Raw genomic sequence first — 22,871 nt, forward strand, 5'->3', positions numbered from 1 at the left:
GGCTGTCATGGGGAGTCAGCAAAGCCTGGTATATTCAGTGGAGGCAGGACCAAGCACCTCCCCACCCTGCATCAAGGCTGAGCAAGGTGTTCCACCATAGGTAATGGGATCCAGAAAGCCAGCTCCTGATCCCATTGCCAGGGGCCCCTCACACAGATCAAGCTACACAACTCTCTCCCTTATGCAGCGGGCCTAGTCCAGTCCCATGGAGGTTCCACAGCTGTTGGTCTAAAGTTTGTTGAGTTCCTATGAGCTTGGTTCAGTTGTCTCTGTAGATTTCCCCAACAAATATATTTTTAAATGCATTCTATAAAATGATTAAAATGGAATGATACTGTGATTTCAGCTGTGTGGTAAATGCTTAAATATTAAGTGACCTTCCCCCACACTTTATTCTGATGATCAATCTCAGGGCCCCTCCTCATATATGCTAAGCAAGTGTTCTATCAATAAGGCACATCTCCAGCCCAAGGCATTTATGATTTTTATAGATCACTTAAAGAAAGAGGGTAAGTGAATAATAGTAAAAGTTTTTCACAAACATGCTACAAATGAATGATTAGCCAGTATCCTTTGAGGGGAACTCCATTACTTCATGTGATTGAACTCATTTTTGACATTCTAATGCTTAATTTCATCACTTGCTACCACACGAGGATAGTACTGAGACCTGTTTAATAAGTTTGTGGAAAGTATTCAATGGCTTAATGCATGGAAAATATTCAACACAGTACTTGGCACAAATTGAGAATCAATAGCTGGTGTTTGTACCTTTTATGTGGAACAATGAAATCTTTGAACTGTGGGAAGCTGTCATGGAAAGCAGAAAGCCCATCATCAGTGAAGGTATGTGACTGGACCGACCAGGTGAGCAATCACTATGGATGCTGTACTTACCTCAATAGTGGAGAGCTTAGATCACGTTTAAGGTCCTTTCCCTTAGAAGATTCCTGTGCTTCTACTTTAGATGAATTGTAGGACATAAGAGAAATGTGAGACTATCCTTTCCCTCCTGCATATTTGGAAGACACTTAGTTACTGACCATCTGGCTCAAAGAGCCACTGCTCTGTAGCACCATTGTTGGAGGTGCCACTCAGACCAGGCCTCATAATCACCCACACCACTCCACTATCCAAAAGAGCTGATTGAAAACCACACAGCTATTGTCCCATACTTCTTGCCCAACCAGGAAAAGTGGCTGCTGTGTCTTCACAACCGTGGGAAAAGGATTCTCATAAGTACAGAGAGGATCCATCCTGTCTGTCCCTCAGTGGAACTTGGCTTCTTCCCTGCAATGGCTGGTGATAGGCACCAAATTGTACTCTGAGAACTCAGCCTGTGGGAAAGCCTTCTTTGAACAAGCTGACATACGTTCCTCTTTAGGGTTCACCTGCATATTCCCACTCATCTCAAGCCATAGAGGGCAGGTCTCACCCTGCCTCCCATGAGAACCCATCACAGGCATGCAAACGGCTGGAGTGTTTGCACAGTGGATTTTGGCTCCCATGTTGTTCCCCCTATTCTTGCAGGCATACCTTTCCTGGCCAGAATAGATTCCAGTGCCCTTCCTTGCCTAATCAACAGCACTATGCTTAAATAGAATTCATCTGTGTCTTATCATAGAGACTGGAAAATTTAAGGCCTCTTTTCTTCCTCAAGGAAACTGACCTTTGCTCAGTAACAGCTTAGCTGAAATGTAGAGAGAATTGATCTGAACCCTTCAGTGACAGATCATGTAGCATTTTTTGATACTCTTTAATGTTCTGGCCCCAACACACATATTTCTTTTTCATTTAAATTTATTATTATTATTATTATTATTATTATTATTATTATTTTGCTATTTCACACAATATACCTCTCTTAATGCATACTGACATCTCTTACTTTCCCACAATTCTGGTCCATAATGCAAATAAATCTCTCTGGCTTTCCCTCCCTTCCTCCCTCCCTCCCTCCCTCCCTCCCTCCCTCCCTTCCTCTCTCCTCTCCTCCTCCTCCTCCTCCTTCTCTCTGTCTCTCTCTGTCTCTCTCTCTCTTTCTCTCTCTGTCTCTCTCTCTCTCTCCCCCCTCTCTCTCTTTCTGTCTCTCCCTCATTCCTTACCCCTCTTGTATGTTCATTTCTATTAATTTTGTTTTTTTTCTTTTTTATTATTAAGAAAATTTTCTATTCACTTTACATACCAACCACAGATACCCCCTCTTCCCTCTTTCCACCCTCCAGCCTTCCCCCAAAACCAACCTCCATCCCCACATTTCCCAAGTCAAGGTCTCCCATGGGGAGTCAGCAGAGCCTGGCACACTCACCCGAGGCAGGTCCAAGCCCCTCCCCCCTGCACCAAGGCTGTGCAAGGCCAACACACATATTTCTAAAAGATTTCTTCTAATCTTGCTTCAGCTGTACTCACTCATACATTAGGGACTCTACAATCTCATGTCTGTGCTAGCCGTCTTCTGGGTGCTAGGCTCAAGTACAGTGGCATGTTTCAGCCTCATTGTCCTTAGGACACTTACTTTCTCTCAAGTTATCTGGGGTAATATTATACTTCAGGAGGTTATTAAACATTTGAATAAATGAATGTGTACAAAGCACTTAGTATAATATCTGACAATATGCATACTATTGGTGATGGTGGATAGAAAAACCAGCAGAGAAATGAAATATACTGAAAGTGGAATTTTGTATAGAATTAAAAATTCAGATGAGGGATTGGAGAGGTGGCCCAGCAATTAAAAGTGTGTACTGCTCTTAAAGAAAACTTTAGTTTGATTCCCATCACCCACATTGGAGAGCTCACAATTGCCTGCAATTCCACCTGCAAGGGATCCAATACCTCTGGCCTCTGTGAGCGCTGCACTCCCACACCTACACCCACATACAGACACACACTTAAACTAAACATTTTTTAAATACAGAAGAAGTTTAGAAGTACTAGTATAGATTAGGAGACACCATCCAATAGCTTTGGGACAATGACTAAATAATCTTCAAAGTAACTTTTGGTCACTCATTTTTTTTTTAAATTATTCCACATATTCGGCATGAGCAACCTTATGCCCTATGGCTAAAGTCACTTCTAGATTCCGAATCTATTTCTCTGAATTCCCAAGAGGAAGTGAGTTCATGGAGAGGTTAAATAGTCAAGGGATGAGGGATTGCATTTGGAAGTGGTAGCAGCATGCTTTACGAGGGCTGATGCAAGCACCAAACTTGCTATGAAGAATGATCATGTGAACTTGGAAGGGTGGTTAGTTCGGCAAGACATGTTGAATAGCCCTATTCAAAGTGCTGTTTGCAGGCTTATGCTTGCTTTACAAACTCCTACTGGTCAACTATGTGATAAGGATAGAATTGAGACTATACCTGACAATAGCTGTGCAGTGGTCTTCTAATGAACAGCGCAGGCATGCAGTTGGCATGTGTATATGCCTTTTGATTTTATTTATTGCATTGCTTTGTGTTGAATAGAAAACATACAAAAGAAAATGGAAATATGAAAGAAAGCAAAAGCAGTCAGGTCTTCATATCAACTATTTTTTTAACCAATGAGACAGTGGTCTGCACTTGCACTGACTCCTGGGTTAACTTTGAAACTCCAAACAATTCTTTGGGAATTACTTTCCTTGCCTATGAAACAGCTTAGTATAAATTTCCATGTAGCTTTGATGGCTCCCTGAGTATAAGTATTCTCAATATTTTTGGAATAAATTAGCTGAATGGAACTCCATTACTTGATTTTGAGGCAAACAATCTCATTCTCTAGTGAAAATTAAACCATATCCTAAATCCTGTCTGTGTTTCTTCTGATCTCTAAGAATAATACCTGTTAGTCTTCACTTCAAACAGTTTGTTTTCTTGGTATTTCCCTCTGCATGCTAGATATCATTTATGAGAAGCCTTCCCCTGTTAGGTGTTCATAGGCTGATGATTATGAAGTTGTAAAAGATCCCTATGAAAACATTCTCCAAATAAAAAGTAAAACATCTAGCCACTATGAGGAGCTTGGATCTCATTGTAGGAGTAATGGGAAGTCACAGAGTGAAACTAAGACTTTTTTGTTTTGTTTTTCAAGACAGGGTTTCTCTGTGTAGCTTTCCCCTTGCTCCACATCCTCTCCAGCATAAGCTATCTTCTGTGTTTTTGATCTTAGCCATTCTGACAGGTGTAAGGTGGTATCTCAGAGTCGTTTTGATTTGCATTTCCCATATAATTAGGTATGTTGAGCAATTCCTTAAATGTCTTTCAGCCATTTGAACTTCCTCTGTTGAGAATTCTCTGTTTAGTTCTATAGCCCATTTCTTAATTGGACTGTTGGGCATTTTGATGTCTAATTTCTTGAGTTCTTTATATATTCTGGATATCATCCTTTTGTCAGATGTGGGGTTGGTGAAGACATTCTCTCATTCTGTAGGCTGTTGCTTTGTCTTGTTGACCATGTCCTTTGCTCTGCAAAAGCTTCTCAGTTTCAACAAATCCCAATGATTGATTGTTTCTCTCAGTGTCTGTGCTACTGGTGTTATATTTAGAAAGTGATCTCTGGTGCCAATGCGTTCAAGAGTACTTCCTACTTTCTCTTCTATCAGGTTCAGAGTAACTGGATTTATGTTGAGGTCTTTGATCAACTTGGACTTAAGTTTTGTGCACGGTGACAGATATGGATCTATTTGCAGCCTTCTACACATTGACATCCAGTTATGCCATCACAATTTGTTGAAGATGCTTTCTTTTTTCCATTGTACATTTTTGGCTTCTTTGTCAAAAATTGTATGTTCATAGGTGTGCAGGTTAATGTCAGGGACTTCAATTTGATTTCATTGGTCCACATATCGGTTTTTATGCCAGTACGAAGCTGTTTTTATTACAGTAGCTTTATAGTAGAGCTTGAGGTCGAGGATTGTGATGCCTCCAGAGGTCGTTTAATTGTACAGGATTCTTTTGGCTGTCCTGGGTTTTTTGTTTTTCCATATGAATTTGAGTATTATTCTTTCCAGATCTGTGAAGAATTGTGTCGGTAATTTGATGGGGATTGTGTTGAATCTGTAGATTGCTTTTGGTAAGATCACCATTTTTACTATGTTAAGCCTGCCTATCCATGAGCATGGGAGGTCTTTCCATTTGCTGACATCTTCTTCAATTTCTTTTTTCAGGGACTTAAAGTTCTTGTCATATAGGTCCTTCACATGCTTAGTTAGAGTAACCCCAAGGTATTTTATATCATTTGTGGCTATTGTAAAGGGTGATGTATCTCTGATTTCCTTCTCAGCCTGTTTGTCTATTATATATAGGAGGGCTACTGAATTTTGAGTTGATCTTGTATCCTGCTATGTTGCTGAAGGTTTTTATTAGCTGTATCAGTTCCTTGGTTGAATTTTGGGGGTCACTCATGTATACTATCATGTCATCTCCAAATGAGGAAAGCTTGACTTCTTCCTTTCCAATTTGTATCCCCGTAATCTCCTTATGTTGTCTTATAGCTCTGGCTAGAACTTCAAGTACTATATTAAATAAGTATGGGGAGAGGGGACAGCCTTGCCTTGTTCCTGATTTTAGTGGCATTGCTTTGAGTTTCTCTCCATTTACTTTGATGTTGGCTGTTGGCTTGCTGTAGATTGCCTTTATTATGTTTAGGTATGTTCCCTGTATTCCTGATCACTCCAAGACCTTTATCATGAAGGGGTGTTGGATTTTGTCAAATGCCTTTTCTGCATCTAGTGAGATGCAGAAAATCATGTGGTTTTTTTCTTTGAGTTTGTTTATATGGTGTATTACATTGACAGACTTTTGTATGTTGAACCACCCTTGCATTCCTGGGATGAAGCCTACTTGATCATGGTGGATAATTGTTTTGATGTGTTCTTGGAGTCTGTTTGCCAGTATTTTATTGAGTATCTTTGCATCAATGTTCATGAGGGAGATTGGCCTGCAGTTCTCTTTCTTTGTTGCATCTTTGTTTGGTTTAGGAATCAGGGTAATTGTAGCCTCATAGAAGGAGTTTGGTAATATTCCTTCTGCTTCTACCCATTTGCCCGAGACCCCAGCCACTTCCTGAGACTCAGAGACCAGCCCCCAGCTCCCATCCACCCTGGAACTCCCATCTGGACCAGAGAGAGTCCCTCCGGTGGATACTACAACCTCAATGCCTTGCCCCCACACCCATCTGCTGGAGACCCCAGCCACTTCCAGAGACTTAGAGACCAGTGTCCAGCATTCCATCTTGCCCTGGAAGTCCCATCTGGACCAGAGAGCCCCCAGCTCCCATCTGCCCTGGAACTGCCATCTGGACCAGAGCTTCCATCCTGTCCCGGAACTCCCATCTGGACAAGAGGAGCTCCCATCTGGACAAGATAAGGAGACCCCAGGGACTTCCTGAGACTCAGAATCCAGCCCCACAGCTCCTATCTGGCCAGCACTCTCATCTGGACCAGAGCTCCCATCCGGCCCAGAGCTTTCATCTGGAACAGAGAGAGGTTCCCTAAATCTGTCAGCTCTGTCTGGACCAAGTATACTTGTAAGACCAAGAACGAACCCACAAGGAGATGGGCAGATGCCAAGGCAGAAGTACATACAACAAAACAAAAAGCAATACAGCATCACCAGAACGTAGCCCTTCTCCAACAGCTAGACCTGAACATCACAGAGTGGAAGAAGAAGATGATGATGATGATGAAGAAGAAGAAGAAGAAGAAGAAGAAGAAGAAGAAGAAGAAGAAGAAGAAGAAGAAGAAGAAAACAACCTTATAAGTAACATCATGAAGAGGCTAGAGCCTTATATAGAAGAAATCAAGAATAAAGTGGAGGAACAGACAAACAAAAAATGGGAAGAACGCTATAAAAAGCTAGAGGAAAAGACAATTTAAGCAGAAGAAAACAATAAGTCCCTGAAAGAAAATCATGAAAAAGCAAGGGAAACAGTCCAAGAACTGAAGAGGGAAATAGAAAAAATGAAGGAGACACTAGCTGAAGGAATGCTGGAAACAGAAAATCTGAGTAAATAAACAGGAATTACTTGGTGCCTTAATGTTTTATTGCTGTGAAGAGACATCATTACCATGGTGACTCATAAAATAAATCATTTAATTTAAGCTTTCTTACAGTTTCAGAGGATTTGTCCATTATCATCATGATAGGAAGCATAGTGGCATGCAGGCAGAAATAGTGCTGGAAGAAGTAGCTGAGAGTTCTATATCTGAATTCATGAGCAGCAAGAAGAGAGTGACATTGGGCCTGGCTTGGACTCTTGAAGCCTCAGAGCCAACCCACAGCAACACACTTCCACCAATAAGGCTATATCTCCTTCAACAAGGCCACACCTCCTAATCCAAGCTAAGTAGTGCCATTCCCTGATGAACAAGCATTCAAATATATGAGCCTATGGGGACCATCCTCATTGGTTTTTAAGATGTTGAGCTCAGATAAAATTTTCATCATCTGCATATGAGCTAGAACATGCAATATTTGTCTGTTTTTGAATTAATTCACAATGCATACTGACCTATCAGTTTCAATAATCTTGTTATAAATAACAAGTTGAGTGACAGTTTAATGTACACACATACAAACATGCATATACATACATATATATGTATATGTATGTATGTATATCTATATAAATATATAAAACACATATCACTTTATCTATCTGATCATTTCACACTGCATAAACCAAATTTCACTTACAGATTTGTGCTATTAAAATAATAAAAATAAAATCAAAACTAACAGCTATTCTTACACAAACATACTTCAATAATAATTTTGAAATCATTTTCTAAAAACTCATTAACAGTTTCATATGAACTTTTGTCTATAATTTTCTCTTTGTACATAATTACAGGAAGAAGTCACATCTTCATGGCATTGTGCATTTTCGCTTATGAATATGACATGTTTCTGTATTTGCTCAGGTTCTTCTGTCCTATAACATGATTCCAGGATTTTAGAAGCAATTAAATTGTGTTCACTGTCTTGCAGACATTTACAGAAACTAAGGCTTAAAGCTAAGCACCGAAACAGCTGAGTGGCCACTCTACTATTTGGACTGTGGAGTTCAGACAGGAATGTGCTCTGGTCCTCACATTCCTGAAAAACTTTAGGCAGCCGGAAGTGCTTGGATGAGCCATTCTGAGATCAGATTTCTCCTGATGACATTGGGTGTAACAGTAGTGGTACTGGCCATTGTAATTTTTCTCTTACACTACAATGTGAAAGTACACTTGTGGGAATTCTTTTATTAGTCATTTTATTTGTTAAAGGAAAGAGTTAGAGCTTTATGGCTTAAATGATGCATTGATTGTTAAGTGTCATTCTAACAGGTTCTTATAATTGAAGTAAAAGAGTGTGTGATATTAGTAATGTTGGCATAGACTGATGATTCATGGATGAGGGTGTGAAGAGGGAAGAAAAATAGCAGCACATTGTCTCTTGACAGGTCAGTGTTATTTTAGATGATTCAACACTTTGAAAAAAATGTCAGTTTTGTGTTTTCTGTGAAAAATTATTTCATACATTATTCCATACATTTTGATATGATTTTAATTAACGTTTTATTGGATGAAAGATTATCCCGGGTACACAAATTGGTTTTTTTAGAGCCTATTCCCTATGGTGTGATGCCTTACTCAGCCTTGCTGCAGGGGGGAGGGGTTAGGTCTGGCCTCAATTTGGTATGCCAGCCTGTATTGACTACCCAAGGGAGGCCTGACCCTCTATGAGGAGGGGATGCAGATGGGATAGGAGTAGGTGGAGGGGAGTGGGAGAAGAGGAGGGAGGGGGAACAGGGGTTTGTATGTAAAAGGAAAGAAAGATCTTTTAAATAGAAATTTATAAAAAAATATTAAATATCAACTATGAAATATGTGCTCTGCTGGGAATTAGAGACATAGTCTGAGACCAAGCAGATGTAATCCCTGTCATGACAATCAAACAAAAAACAGATAATTAAATAAAGTTCTTCTGCTAAATAAAGATGACAGAGAGATATAATCTTGTCTTTGGAGTCAAAAGGACCTTTTTTAAGGAAGTCAGGTGCAAAATGGATATCTGAAAGATCAATAATGATTTTATACCTGCAGAGGTAAGTTTAGTTTTGTGCATTCATTTATTCAGTTTTTTATTCACTTATCCTTTCTTGTCACACATGGTGCACAGGCGCGTGCGCACGCACACACACACACACACACACACACACACACACTACATATATTTAAAGGTATATACAGTGTGTGTGTGTGTGTGTGTGTGTATGTGTGTGTGTGTGTGTGTGTGTGTGTGTTTGTGTGTGTGTGTTTAAATTTCTAATAATGAAGCATAGTCTAAACTAGGTGCTAAAAACTCAAGGATGGACAAAGACTCCCATTTTGAAAACAAGGAAATCAATAAACAAATTTATAAAAAAAAGAATTATTTTAAAATAATTTAAAAATAATTAAAATAAAATTATTTTTAAAAAAAGGTTATGGAAAGAGCAAAGATGAGAAGGACAGTGATGACAGAGATGATAAAAACAAGAAGGGGAAATGACCGCAGACTTCTGTCAAGGGATGATCACGGGGGAAGATCTTTCATGCAAGCCACATTTCAGGTCCCTCCTCCATGCAAAGGGTTCAGCCCTATGAAGAGCCATTAAGTTATACTGGAAGTGGCTCTTTTCCTTTGCTATTCACAAAGTCTATGTGGTCAGAGAAAAGACACTCGGCGTAAGGCTGTCTTGAGTAGCAAAGGCAAAATGGATTTGGGTCAAAATCTTCCACAATGCCAGAAGGGCAATAATGATCTCTGGGTAATAAGTGTGTTCAATGGAACAATGATTTTCAGGGGGTAGAGCCAGGGCCAGAGGCTTTGGCATCAGAGCATGATGAAGAGTTGGTGAACAAGAGTCATAAGGGACACACGAAGCATTTCTCTAGAGTGGCTGATCTTAATCATGGGATCATGAGCCCCATCACATCCAGGTCCTAAAGAAGGAAGTGTGACTTCACTTCATTGTCACTTCTAGGTGGGGCCTGAGATGTGCGGATTGTACTTAGCTATGGACCTTTTAATTCAATGTGCATTGGAAGATTTTCATGCACTACTGAACATAAACTCTGCCACCGTCTACACTGTGTTTGCATATGTCAACTCATCTTGTAGTCATCACTCCATTGAGTAGCTAAGACTATTTTCTACTGTGTATAGACCATAGAAGAGTTTATGAGTTTTCCCATCTTCACAAAGTAGATTTTTCCAGAGCCAGGCTTCAGTAGTTCAGAAATAGAGCTCTTGTCTGTTTGCTACATTTTAAGTAATACTAATTTGTTTCTTGTCCTCACCACCGATTGACTGAAAGTGTGTTGTTCTTTAAGTTATGGAATATGAAGTGGGGGGAGAGAGAGAGCCACATTCTTTGCCAAAATATCACAGGAAAGATCTGTAGACCACATACTAAAATTCTGAAACCTCTTGAGCTTGGTTGACATAGTTCAAATCACCCTCAGCACCACTATCTCCCATGCTTCTACTAATATGGCCCATTAGGCCCTACTTAAAACATTCAACTGCTTTTCTAATCCAAAGTTATAAAATCCACATTCCTTCAAATAAAAAACACGGTCAATCCTATCACAACAATGCTCTAGTCTCTGGTATCAACTTCTGTCTCAGTGTTTCTAGTGCTGTGAAGAGACACCACGACCATGTAAACTCTTATAAAAGGAAAACATTTAATTGGGGCTGGCTTACAATTCAGAGCTTTAGTTCACTATTGCCATGGTGTAAAGCATGTTGACATGCTGGCACACATGGTGCTGGAGAGGAAGCTCAGAGTTCTATGTCTGGATCTGCACGTATCAGGAAGTGACAGTGAGCTACTAGGTAGATATGGGCTTCTGAGACATCAAAGCCCATCAGGTCCTTGGTGATGTAATCTCTCCAACAAGGATACCCCTACTCCAGCAAGGCCATATCTCCTAATAATGCCATTTTCTGTGAGCAATCTATGGGGGTCATTTTTTTTCCAAACCACCACAAACACCATAGATGAACCACTCTGGGACAGACATTTATGAACAGAGAAACAAAAAAAAAAAAAAAAAAAAACTGAGACCTTTTATTTGTAGAATCCACTAACTGCATTTGAATTTATAAAAATCCATATCAATGAACAATTCAATGTATACATGGAAAAAAACAAAAACAAACAAAAACAAAAAAACAAAAACAAAAACACCTGACAACTTTGGCCATCAGAGAAAAATAAATCAAAACAACACTGGGATTGTGTCCCAGAAGGTTTATCATAATTAAAACAGAAAAGCAGCAAATGTTGATGAGAATGTAGGGTAAAGGAACCCTATACACTGTTGGTGGTAAAAATAAACTACTGTAGCCATGATGGGAATCAGTATGCAGGATCAATACAAAATTAAAACCAAAACCACTGTATGAACCAACTCTACCACTTCTCAAGTTATACCCAAAGGAATCAATGTCAGCTTAACCACACACTTGTGTTTATTGTACTATTTCAGACAGTCACTTTATGGAATCCACCTAGGTGCCCATCAACACATGTGTAGATAAAGAAAATGTAGTATATGCACACAATGGAGTTTTATTCAGCCCTAACGCAACAATGAAGTTCTGTCATTTTCAGGAAATGGATGATATAGAGATCACCATATTGGAGGAAACAGACAATCTCACAAATCAGTGTCTCACATTTTCTCTTATGCAAAGTATGGTGTAGGGGAAGACATGAATCCAAAACAGCAACTACTAGGGATGTGCAAGGGGATTGGAAAGGGCAGTAGAGGGGGTAAATAAGCACATATAAAAATTTCATATTCAAACTCCAGTAATTCTGTAAAATTCTACCTGATCCACTATAGACATCACCTCTACATTCTCAATGTGATGTTAGGTTCCTTAACAATCACAGAAGTTTGATGTGTATCTGCTTCTTCCATTGGCACCAGGTGTCAAGTGTGTGTGTGTGTGTGTGTGTGTGTGTGTGTGTGTGTGTGTGTGTGTACCTGTGCATGTGTTTGCACATATATGAGTTTTGCTCAATATAGATACATGAGGAGTTAAAACTCTGTAACAGCACAAGACAAAGAACACACAGAAAGTTCAAGTTCTGAGCAAAAGGTAGAAGTGTAAGAGGCAATAGAGAAAGATATATGTCTATGGTTATCCTAAAATTAGACTTACATAAAACACACAACCTACATTGTTTTCAGTAGCCACTCTATGAATATGTCTTCCCTACAGTTACATAATGTTATGGTATCAAGTTTTTTCTTAATTTGATCTGTTTTTCATCATATTAGTGATCATATTTGATTACTAGCACATGTGCTAATAACATCTAAAATTTAAGTACAGGTTCTATGACATTGCTTTTCTTCATTCTTTTTTGGCATAAATTTATTTGAATTTTTGCTCTATTTAATTAACCTCACAAAATAAGAAATTAAAAAACATATTATGAAACTTCAGGCATATTTCATAATAAAGTTACAATTAAAATTAATATACGAAACATTAACCAAAGAAATTCATAAACCAAATGTGTTACGTAAGTTATGAGCAGAAGCAAGTATGATTTTATATTGAATGACCGATGACAGGTGACGCAGAAACTGCTGACCAGAGCAGATCACTGGAAAAATTGTCCAATCATTACAGGTCAACTTTTCAAATGAGAATTTACAGAATCTGCCAAGAAGCACACAAAGGTTAAATAAGTCTATACAGAAAGGAATAGAAGAAAAGCAGTTTCACAGAGGCCCTGTCCTTTTGTTTGGACTCGATTTCTGTCACTCCTCCAGCCTTTTTTTCTTCTAATTTTGGGATTAGTACACTTATATCATTTCCCACTTCTTTTCACTCCCTCTGGTCCCTGCCATGTGCTCCTCCTTGCTCTTTTTCAAATTAGTGATCTCTTTTAAACATGTTGCAATACGCATCTATGTGTTATGTATGTGCCTATATTACCAAGTATAACCTTTGTCTGAATAATGTTATTCACACATATGTTTTCAGGGATGACCATTTGGTACTGGATAATCAGTTGGTTTGGTCTTCCTGGAGAAGGCTGTCTGCTCCCTCCCTCCACTCTCAGCATCCACTCCTTAAGTGCCTGTAGTAGTTTGTGTAGGTTTGAGGCGGTGTGGGCTTTCTCTTATCCATTCTGGCACGTCCATTGTTGTTTGTATTCAGTCCATGCTTAGGCAGCCATGCTGATGAGACTTAAGGGGTGCAGCTCCTGACATTACTAGGAGACTGCCAACTCCCTGCCCCTTTGACTCTTAACCATCTTCCTCCCTCCTCTTCTGCTATTTCCCAGAGCCTCAGGTGTGGGAGTGTTTTGTAGATGTATCCCCTGGGACTTCTCAGCTATTTAAACAAAGTAAAATGAAGTAATTAGTTTTTAATTCTGTTTTTGAATGTCTCTTAAATCTGCTTGGGAGACCCCCTGGTGGTGGGGTCAGAATCCATCTCTGGTGCATGAGTGGGCTTTGTGGAGCCCACTACCTATGATGGGACTTGAGGCAGGGGGGAGGGCTTGGACTTGCCTCTACTGAATGTGCCTCCTCATGGGGCCCTTGCCTTCTTTCGGGTGGGAGTGGGGGGTGAGTTGGGAGGGGGAGGCTGGGGGTGCTGGAGGGAAGAGGGGGATCTTTGATTGGTGTGTAAAATGAATGAAAACATTTTCTTAATAAAGAAAAAGAAAAGAAAAAGGCAATACTGTTTAATTTCACTCTATTTAGAAATAATGATACTTTTCATGTACTAAATATACTGTAAAAACTCAAGAGAGGGTGGGTCTTTTTGGTATCACTTTCTGAACCAAGACAGTGGAATGGTTTGGGGATTATAGGAGCATCCAAGGTATGAGTCCCCTCTTTGAGAAGATAAGCACATACCCCTTTAAAAGTCATGGACTGAGCCCCTGACTATCTCATCCCATATTTAAAAACATGTGGATGCTCAGAATCAACCTTAGCTGGCTGTACATCAAATCTGTTACCTAAAAACCTGCTCCAGCCTTGACCCTGAAGATGGGCATTTCAGACCAGTCTGGGCTGCATGTGCAAGAAACACACACAGATGCAGAGATGTGTATTTGTATTTGTATACACAGAAATCTCATTTAAAAAAAAACCACAAAATCAAAAACCATAATAATGTAAATAGAAGACCTGTCAGGTTAAAAAAAATTACCCCGACAAAAGCTTTATGAAATACACACAGACATACTCACACATACAAACTTCACAAATACCATTGAGTTCATTCTGTACTGGACATTTAATGCTGGAGATAGAGCCTGTCCTTAAGGGTGCTTTATATACCAGTGAGACTCCAATCAAGAATATTTTTTTCCTTGTGAGAGGTTATCAATTAGAGATAACTTCTGGAACGGAGATAGGGCACTGTGTCCACTTCCACTCTCAGCATTGGAGAGCAATTTGACTTAGACTTATGCAGGCCTTCTCCTCCTCCTCCTCCTCCTCCTTCTTTATTTTTATTTTTGAGACAGGGTTTCTTTGTGTAGTTTTGGTGCCTGTCCTAGATCTTGTTCTGTAGACCAGGCTAGCCTTGAACTCACAGAGATCCACCTGGCTCTGCCTCCCAAATGCTGGGATTAAAGGTGTGTGCCACTAACATCCAGCTCAGGCCTTCTCTTAAATATCTTCTCTGAAAGGTTCCTGAAGGCCTGACAGGCCTTGTTTTGGGTTATTGAAGGATCACCTTATAATAAAATAAAATATGATTGTCATACTTTCGGTTTATCTTTCATACTAGCCTGCGTTCTTTGCTTAATTTATGCTAAAAAATACCTTTGTTCAAGAAAAATATTATAAAGAACTACCTTTTTTATCTTTCATGCTCTTTTGGATTCCTCCCCTATGTCAGTTTCTTGATCACATTCTTGCTGTCTTTTCTGTTTGGTTACTCAGTGGGGGGTGGTGGTGGTGGTGGTGGTGGTGGTGTAGTATGCATGTGTGTGTTCATGGTAAGCAAATATGTGCAAGCGTGCCCGTCTCGGTGTGGGTATTCTGAAGCTGGAGGTTGAACTCAGGTGTCTTTTTCAACAGTCTCTCCATAGTCCTGTCATTTTGAGATAGGGACTCTCATTGTCCTTGGAGCTGACTGGTGACTGACTGGCCAGTGAGTATTGGGATGACAGAGGAAACAGTACCTTTTCTGGCGAGCTTGAGCCGAGAACTCAGCTACAACAGAACACAGTACCCTCTGAGCTGACTTCCTGGCTTCTCGTGCTCTTGGAAAGTAGAGTTGGAAAGTCCCTCTCTTTGGTTGGGACAATATAAACTATCTACCCTGACTAAGTGTTTTATTTATAATTGGAATTCTGTATCTTTTTAATGGGCTTCCTTGACCTATTTATACTTATTGTTTGGTTGATTCTTGTTTATTATTGTATACATTATATATTTTTTATTTAAAATTATTTATAATGAAAATAATTATTTTTCTATACCATTATTTCCTATATAACTAATTTCAACCCTAAAATTATCTTTTTTTGTTTTTGTTTTTCGAGACAGGGTTTCTCTGTGTAGCTTTGTGCCTTTCCTGGAACTCGATTTGGAGACTCGGCTGGCCTCAAACTCACAGAGATCTGTCTGGCTCTGCCTCCCGAGTGCTGGGATTAAAGTCGTGCACCACCACCTCTCAACCTAAAATTATCTTTATAAACTCATCCAAAATATATATTTACATCATTTATAAAAAAGAAAGAGGTATTTATTTATTTATTTATTTATTTATTTATTTATTTATGTTTTTCGAGACATGGTTTGTCTATGTAATTTTGCACCTTTTCTGGAACTCGCTTTGTAGACCAGGCTGGCCTTGAACTCACAGAGATCTGCCTGCCTCTCCCTCCTGAGTGCTGGGATTAAAGGCTTGTGCCACCACTGCCTGGCATAAGGTAATTCTTTAAGACTATTCTTACTGTTAGTTTTTGTTTTGTTCTACCTGGAGATTGAATCCTGTCTTTGACATTCAATACTAAGACATCATGAAAATTTCCCATTTTTTTTTTTTAAGGATTTATTAGATTAAATACTTCAAATTTACAAACAATGTTTTATTTTACTTTACTTTCTTTCTCTAATGCATTTAAATACTTGTTTATTAAATACTTGTTTATTTAATTTTATGTGTATGAAGGTATACCTGAGTATATGTATGTATGTGTACCATGTGTATGCAGGATCTCTTGGAGATCAGAAGAGGTATCATATCCCCTCTGACTAGAGGTAGAGATGGTTGTGAGCCACTATATCGGGGCCAGGAACTAAATCTGAGTTCTCTGCAAGAACAGCTAGTTCTCTTAACCACCAAACCACCTCTCCAGCCTTTCCTTCCTAATATAATTTTTGGTCTCTTGAGTTTGTTTTAATCTTCTCTATTTTGTGTAAAATCCATATTATTATTCTGTCACTAAAAAACAAGTTTCCCGAAACTAAACAGTGGGTTAAAGCAACCCAACTTAACTCACAGTTTTGAGGAATCATGTGTACAGCACAGACCACCATGAGAATTGGCTCTTTTCAGAAAGGGCAAGATGCATCTTCCATATCTACCATATGACATGGTTGTATATTGTCATATGTTATACTACCTGCCTCATTCAATGGAGGCTATCATGGAGGGCACATGGATTGGTGGAAGGGATCTTGAGGACCTTCTTAAGCGTATGCCTATAATCATGTCTCTCTGTAACTAATGAATTTAGTATGCTTTTTGAGGAAATATTTTTAACATTTGATTGAGACTTTTTTTCTGTCTGAGTAACTTCCCTGATGTTGAAAGAATTTTCAGTGTGTTCTCTTCCTAATCAGCCTCCTTAGCATGGTAGGCAGGAATCAGTCTCATAATACATTCTTTTTCTGAAATTTCTGCTAAGACAATATTTATATAGATGAACAAAGAAAATAAATATCCTAAAATATTGGTAAAAGTGTAACTAAAAATGTAATCTAATATACTACTTGGTTTCGACTCTAAAACCTTCTGGTATTATATATTAACATACATCATAAGAAATTAATCTTCCCTAAGTTGTGCAAAAATATATCTTTTGGATTAAAAGCCCCTCATCGAAGTGTGCACTAAGAACATGATTAACGTCAATAAAATATTCCTGTGTAAAACATTAGTTTTCATTCACATCATTATTATTTTTACTTTTACTGTGTTTTTAATTAGCTTACAAATGACTAGGTTTCTGTAAGGCTTCTTCATGTACCCTTAGCTTTGTTTAACCTACCTCTGCCTCTTCTTTCCTCCACCCTCTTCACCACTTCTGCTTAAGCTTTGGCTCTTCAGCATGAGCTACAATGTAATTCTTTTGATTCATCACTAGGTAATGATAAAATCAGGGCAATTGACATACCCATTACCTCAGAATTGATCTTTTCCATATAGTGAGTGCAGGAAATCTTTTCTTCTATACTGAGACATACACGACATTGCTGCCAACTGCATTCACTGTACTGTGCCACAGGACACTAGAACCTACTCTTGCCACTTACTTGTAGCATTATACTACTTGTATATGTATACAACCTCTCCCCAGTCTTTGTCTTTCTGCTTTCCAGCCAGAAATTGGTAACTATTATACTCTCAATTTCTATTAGATTAAAAACTTTCACACTGTGAGAAGTAACCCCAAGCTATAGATGTAGGAAAATGTTATTGAACTCAGTGAATTCTCTGGAGATCAAATGTGTTACAAATACGACTATTGTGACAGATAACATACAACATTAGTGAAACTAGAACACACATGTGTGCTCTGTGGCTAAAACTATGTAAATGATGGAAGCAGCTGCCATAGCACTAGGAAAAATTATGGGGAAATAGAAGTGATTGATATACTAGGATATTACCACATATGTGAAAATAATTTATTTGCAGATCCTAAAATGTTTCTAAAAATGTATGTAAGATAACCAGGTTTGAATGCCTAGTGCCTGGGAAGGTAGGAGGCGTGAACATTCTAGACTTCTGGCTCTTTGTCATCTGAAATCTGCTGAGCTTTTATTAAGTGAAGGGTGAAATCCATTGCCACTGATGAAAACTAAATGAATTATATTGGGAGTAGACAGACCCGGCCCTTCCCTCCAGAGGATGATTAATTGGCATACCTTCCTGACTGGGTGTGATCAGAGCTGACCTTTGAACACTAGGGATGGATAAAATGCAGAATGCTCACCTTTCCCTTCACTTCTATGAGGTTTCAGAAAAATAAGAAGAACTTGCCTGATTAAAAAAATACTATGGTTTAAATGTACTTTTTGAATAAGCAGCATTGTACATTTACTCAAGGTGTGCATTCATTGAATAAAGTCATCAGGACTGAAAGAATCACAGAGGATGGCATAGTTCTTTCATACAGCATGTAAACATGCTTTCCCATGCATGTGTAGAATGATCCCCCTTTGTCTTTGCTATTACAAAGCATACCACTTATAATTGAATACTCCTTTTGTTTTTGACAAGTAATATACCTTCCTTGACAACTGAGCATCCTCTCCTGGGAATACATTTTAAGAACACTGTCTTATGGAACATAACTATGGAAAAGGTTAAATTATAAATAATCCTTTAATCTCCATACATTCAAAGAGTAAATCCAAGTGGTGGAACTTGAAATTTGAAAGAGGATTTACACTTATTTTACCTGAGAATAGGGAGATTAGAACTAGAACAAAAGATTAAAGTGCATTAGGTAACTGTCTAAAAATATTATTTTGTTTAACAGTCAAGCTTCCTACTAGGACTTGATGATCATTTGCTGCAAATGTAATATTATGGAAATGCTTTAAATTTTAAACTGAAGGTTGGGGATTTAGCTCAGTGGTAGAGCACTTGCCTAGCAAGCACAAGGCCCTGGGTTCGATCCTCAGCTTAAAAAAAAATTTTTTTTAATTGAAAATTTGTAGACTTGGGGAATTTCAACCTTAGCTGAATATTGGAAAAGTAAAAGAAAGAAATAAAGGAAGTAATGAAGGCAGGGAAGAAAGGAGGGAGGGATGGAGGGAGGAAGAGGAAGAAAGGAAGGAAGAAGGAAGGAAGGAAGGAAGGAAGGAAGAAAGGAAGGAAGGAAGAGAGGGAGGGAGGGAGGGATAGAAAGAGGACCATGAAATGGAAAGGTAGAAAGACAAGAGCTGCCTGGACTCTATACCAAATAAGCACTGCTAGCTTAGAACATCTGAGTTTGAAGCTCAGGAATTTGGATGTTTAATAAGCTGCCTGGCAGAGTCTTAAGTAAAGGATTTGAGAGGTTAGGAGTGAAAACTGATGGGCCAGAGTCTTTATTTATTTTTAATTTTTATTAACTTTTTATAAAATATTTGATGATATTCTTTTCCCTCCCCCAACTCTTTCTAGAACCTTTCCTCCTCCTCCTCCTCCTCCTCCTCCTCCTCCTCCTCCTCCTCCTCCTCCTCCTTCCTCTCTCTCTCTCTCTCTCTCTCTCTCTCTCTCTCTCTCTCTCTCTCAAAAACAAACAAACAATAAACAAAGAAACCTGCAAGTGGGGGGAACAAGAAGACAATCACAGCATAAAAATTTTCCCACAGTATGAACAAACAACGTGGTGAATTTAAGCAAGTAGAGATTGTAAAGTATGGCATCTCTCATCTTCTGGGAAGTACAGAAGAACTTAGTACCTGAGAATTCCAGTGTGGGAACAGAGGATTAGTTGTTTAATTTCTCGCCTTATTCTGAGAAGCTGTGAGAACTAGAAAAGAGGGAGGTGGCCTGGGAGGACATTTTGGAAATTACTCTCTCCACCCGTATCCAATCCCTTCTTTGCATGTTGCTGTACGGTCTAAAGTTTTGATTGCTTGAAATGTACTATTGCTTCATGGTGTTTAATGAGACATATTCCATATAGGAACCTGCAGGATGATAGGCTCTTACTAGGAGTGGCTTCATGATCTCTGCAATTCATTTAATCCCTCCTCCCCCAACAAGGCAGCCATTGGCTGTAAAGGGCTCCGAGTCACTGGTTCAGGAGCTGGTTTGGGAAATCTGGATACACCTCCCAGAAAATGGAAGCTCTTTTTAAATGTGCATTAACAATTTCTGTTCACAAGGGTGCCCACTTTCTTGGCACCTGGGAGATAACCGGAAGGCCCATTTATCTGAAAAGAAAATATGTTAATAGATAGTAACAGACATGATGAGTTTTACAGTCTTCTGGTTTTGTACTTGTGCTACTGACCTGGACCATGGGGCCATTCTTCAGTGACAGAGTTCTGAGAGACAGCATAGGAGATTAGAAGATAAAAAAGATAGCATATATAGAGAAGATAATAAAGTTTGGGATTAGAAGGTTTTCCACAAGCTATGTTTTATGCCAAGAAAGCTTATTAATAAATACCATGTCTTGTATATTATTTCCCAGGGAGAAAGGAGATAGAGTCAGCAGAAACTATCATACAATGAGATGAAGTCAGCGGAAAGCTAATCAAGCAATATTGTAGAAGGGGGACACAGTGTATCTCAAAATCACTATAGACAAAGCATACAGCAGCCTTGGGCTGAGGACCTTAGCCTCAATGGTGGGAAACATAGGGTTCTCAAGATCTGAAGTGTAGTCCTGGCCCTGGGCTATTAACAGCTCTGTTAAGCATATTCCTGATTTTTCTTCTCTAAATATCTGATCCTCAAGGGAAAGCTCTGAAAGCCTTGGCCCCAGGTTGTTACTGGCTCTGCCAAGCATGTTTCTGGTTTTAGAAGGAGGAGCCATGTTTCTTCCCTATGCATCAGACACTCAGGAAAAACTTCAGTTGATCAGTCAAGCTCCCAATGGGTTATTATCTCTTGACAACCGTCATCATCATCATCATCGTTATTATATAATGAGAATAACAGTAGCTCATATTAATGGACTTGACATTTATGTGCTGAAAATGTTTTAATGAAATATTCCTAATGAGAATAGTATTATCATGTCCAATTTTCAGATGAGAAAATAGAGATAAGGCCACTGAACCAAATTATATGGCCTGTATTACCAAAGAGGTAGGCATGAGAAAACAGAGCTTTTGTGATGGTTTTTTTTCTTTTCTTTTTTTTTTTTCACAGCTCCTTTGATCTTGTGGAGGTAGTAGTAAATTTAAAGAAGCCATTGTACCTGGCATTTACTCCAGAGCGATGGCCACCTAGGCTTTGAAGTAATTTTTGGTAAATATCAGTAATTGTCACCTGAGATTAATGGAGGGGCTTTTCCTCTAGAGGCTCCAAAACCTTTGCATGACTCCAGTCACAAGCCGTTCCTGGCAAACCAGAAAGTCTTATAACAACTGAGAGTTAGTTAGGTAATGAGCTCTTTCAGACAACTCCTAGATCTGATCAAAGGTTCTGGCGTGCAGATCTTGACTTGTTAAAGGTCTTTTGTGTAACAATCAATAAAACTGCTTCTGCAAAGCTGTCTGGAGTTCAGACTGTCCCTCCTTCCCTACTGCTCAAAGCTTCATTACATCCTGTAGCATCTCTTTATTCCATTGTCCCATGTGAAAGTTTATCAGCAATCTTGAGCTTTTCTTGCTTTGGATTTTAGGACCTGAGCTATGTCTGAGGTAGACCAATCTGTGCAAGTACTGTGTGAACACAGTTCATTCTTAAACCTCCAGTGAGAATCCATCTGAGAACTAACAATGTTTTTGGCCCTAAAATAATAAATTTTGCCACTGATGCAGTAAGTCAGATCAGGCCAAATTGAAAAAGTATAACAGCAGGCTTATTGAGAGCAAAGCAACCCCTGGGTGGGTTCACTGGTCTCTGCGAATGAGGCCAGAGAGGTTGTGTGCCCAGACTAAGGCAGGGAGGTTTTATAGACTATAGGTAAGGAGTAATGATGTGTTTGCCATAAGGTAGGTATGTGACCAAGTATGGTCAAAAGCTGAGTGCTTAGATGGGGACTTTGGTGGCTGGCAACTTCAGGGGAGGATACTAGAATAGCCACCAAGAGTTTAGCACTGGGCTTTTAGCACATTTTCTTTGTTCAAAGACTCTCTGAGGCAGTGGAGTTTGGAGAGAGAGAGGGAGAGAGATGATGCTTCCTGGACCATGGAAGGGTAAGCAGAAGCTCCAACCAAATGAAAACCAAGATTAAATCCAAACCCTGAATAAGAAGAGAAAGGGAACGGTGCAGACAGTAGCTATTTGGACTATCTGGGACTCAGCCTAGGCGAGGCAGGGAGAGATGGAGAATTAGAGATGGCTACAGCTGAGCTGTCTTTTGTGGGCATAGAACAGAAGGATTCCCATATACCAAAGTCTTTACTGCTTTAAACATACACCTCAGTCTGACTTGCCCAGTTCAGAAGGGTCAACTGGGTCCAGCTCTGGAGAGTCAAGGGAATTGCCAAACCTGAACAGCAGTGTCCTGAATAAGCAGTTCAGAGTCAGTAAAGTCTTGGTCTTGTAATACTGAGGAAGGGTCAAGGATGTATTTCATTTAGTGAGACTTAGGAGTACCACCAATGGATTGAGGTGCCTTCCATTTGCAGAGCCTAAAATGTTCCATGGCAACAGCAATATCTTAGGATGTGAAGCACCATTATCAGTTCAAAACAGGATTTGCCCTTTGTTCTATAGTTAACCTTTTGGCAGCTCCTTCAAAGAGGATTTACCATTTATTTATGAATAATATATTTTTCCTCATAGATATATTGATGTTATTATCTATTTTTAAATATACATTTATGTATTTATAGGGGATTTTTGAAAAACAATGTTGGAATCATATACTATAAAAGAATTTTGGTTATTTTTTTTCTCTTAACATTTTCAGTGAAATTCTGCAACATTTTCTTGTATCAATCAAGAGCTAATCTT

At 39.1% G+C, this 22,871-nt stretch overlaps 1 pseudogene; it reads left to right on the forward strand.

Annotated features, from left to right (window-relative positions):
• The first annotated feature begins 786 nt into the window (after positions 1-786).
• The window catches only part of LOC118594975, a 50,005-nt pseudogene continuing 27,920 nt past the window's right edge, over positions 787-22,871 (forward strand).

The sequence above is a fragment of the Onychomys torridus genome, chromosome 13, assembly GCF_903995425.1.
Source record: "Onychomys torridus chromosome 13, mOncTor1.1, whole genome shotgun sequence".
In the NCBI taxonomy this organism is placed as follows: Eukaryota; Metazoa; Chordata; class Mammalia; order Rodentia; family Cricetidae; genus Onychomys; species Onychomys torridus.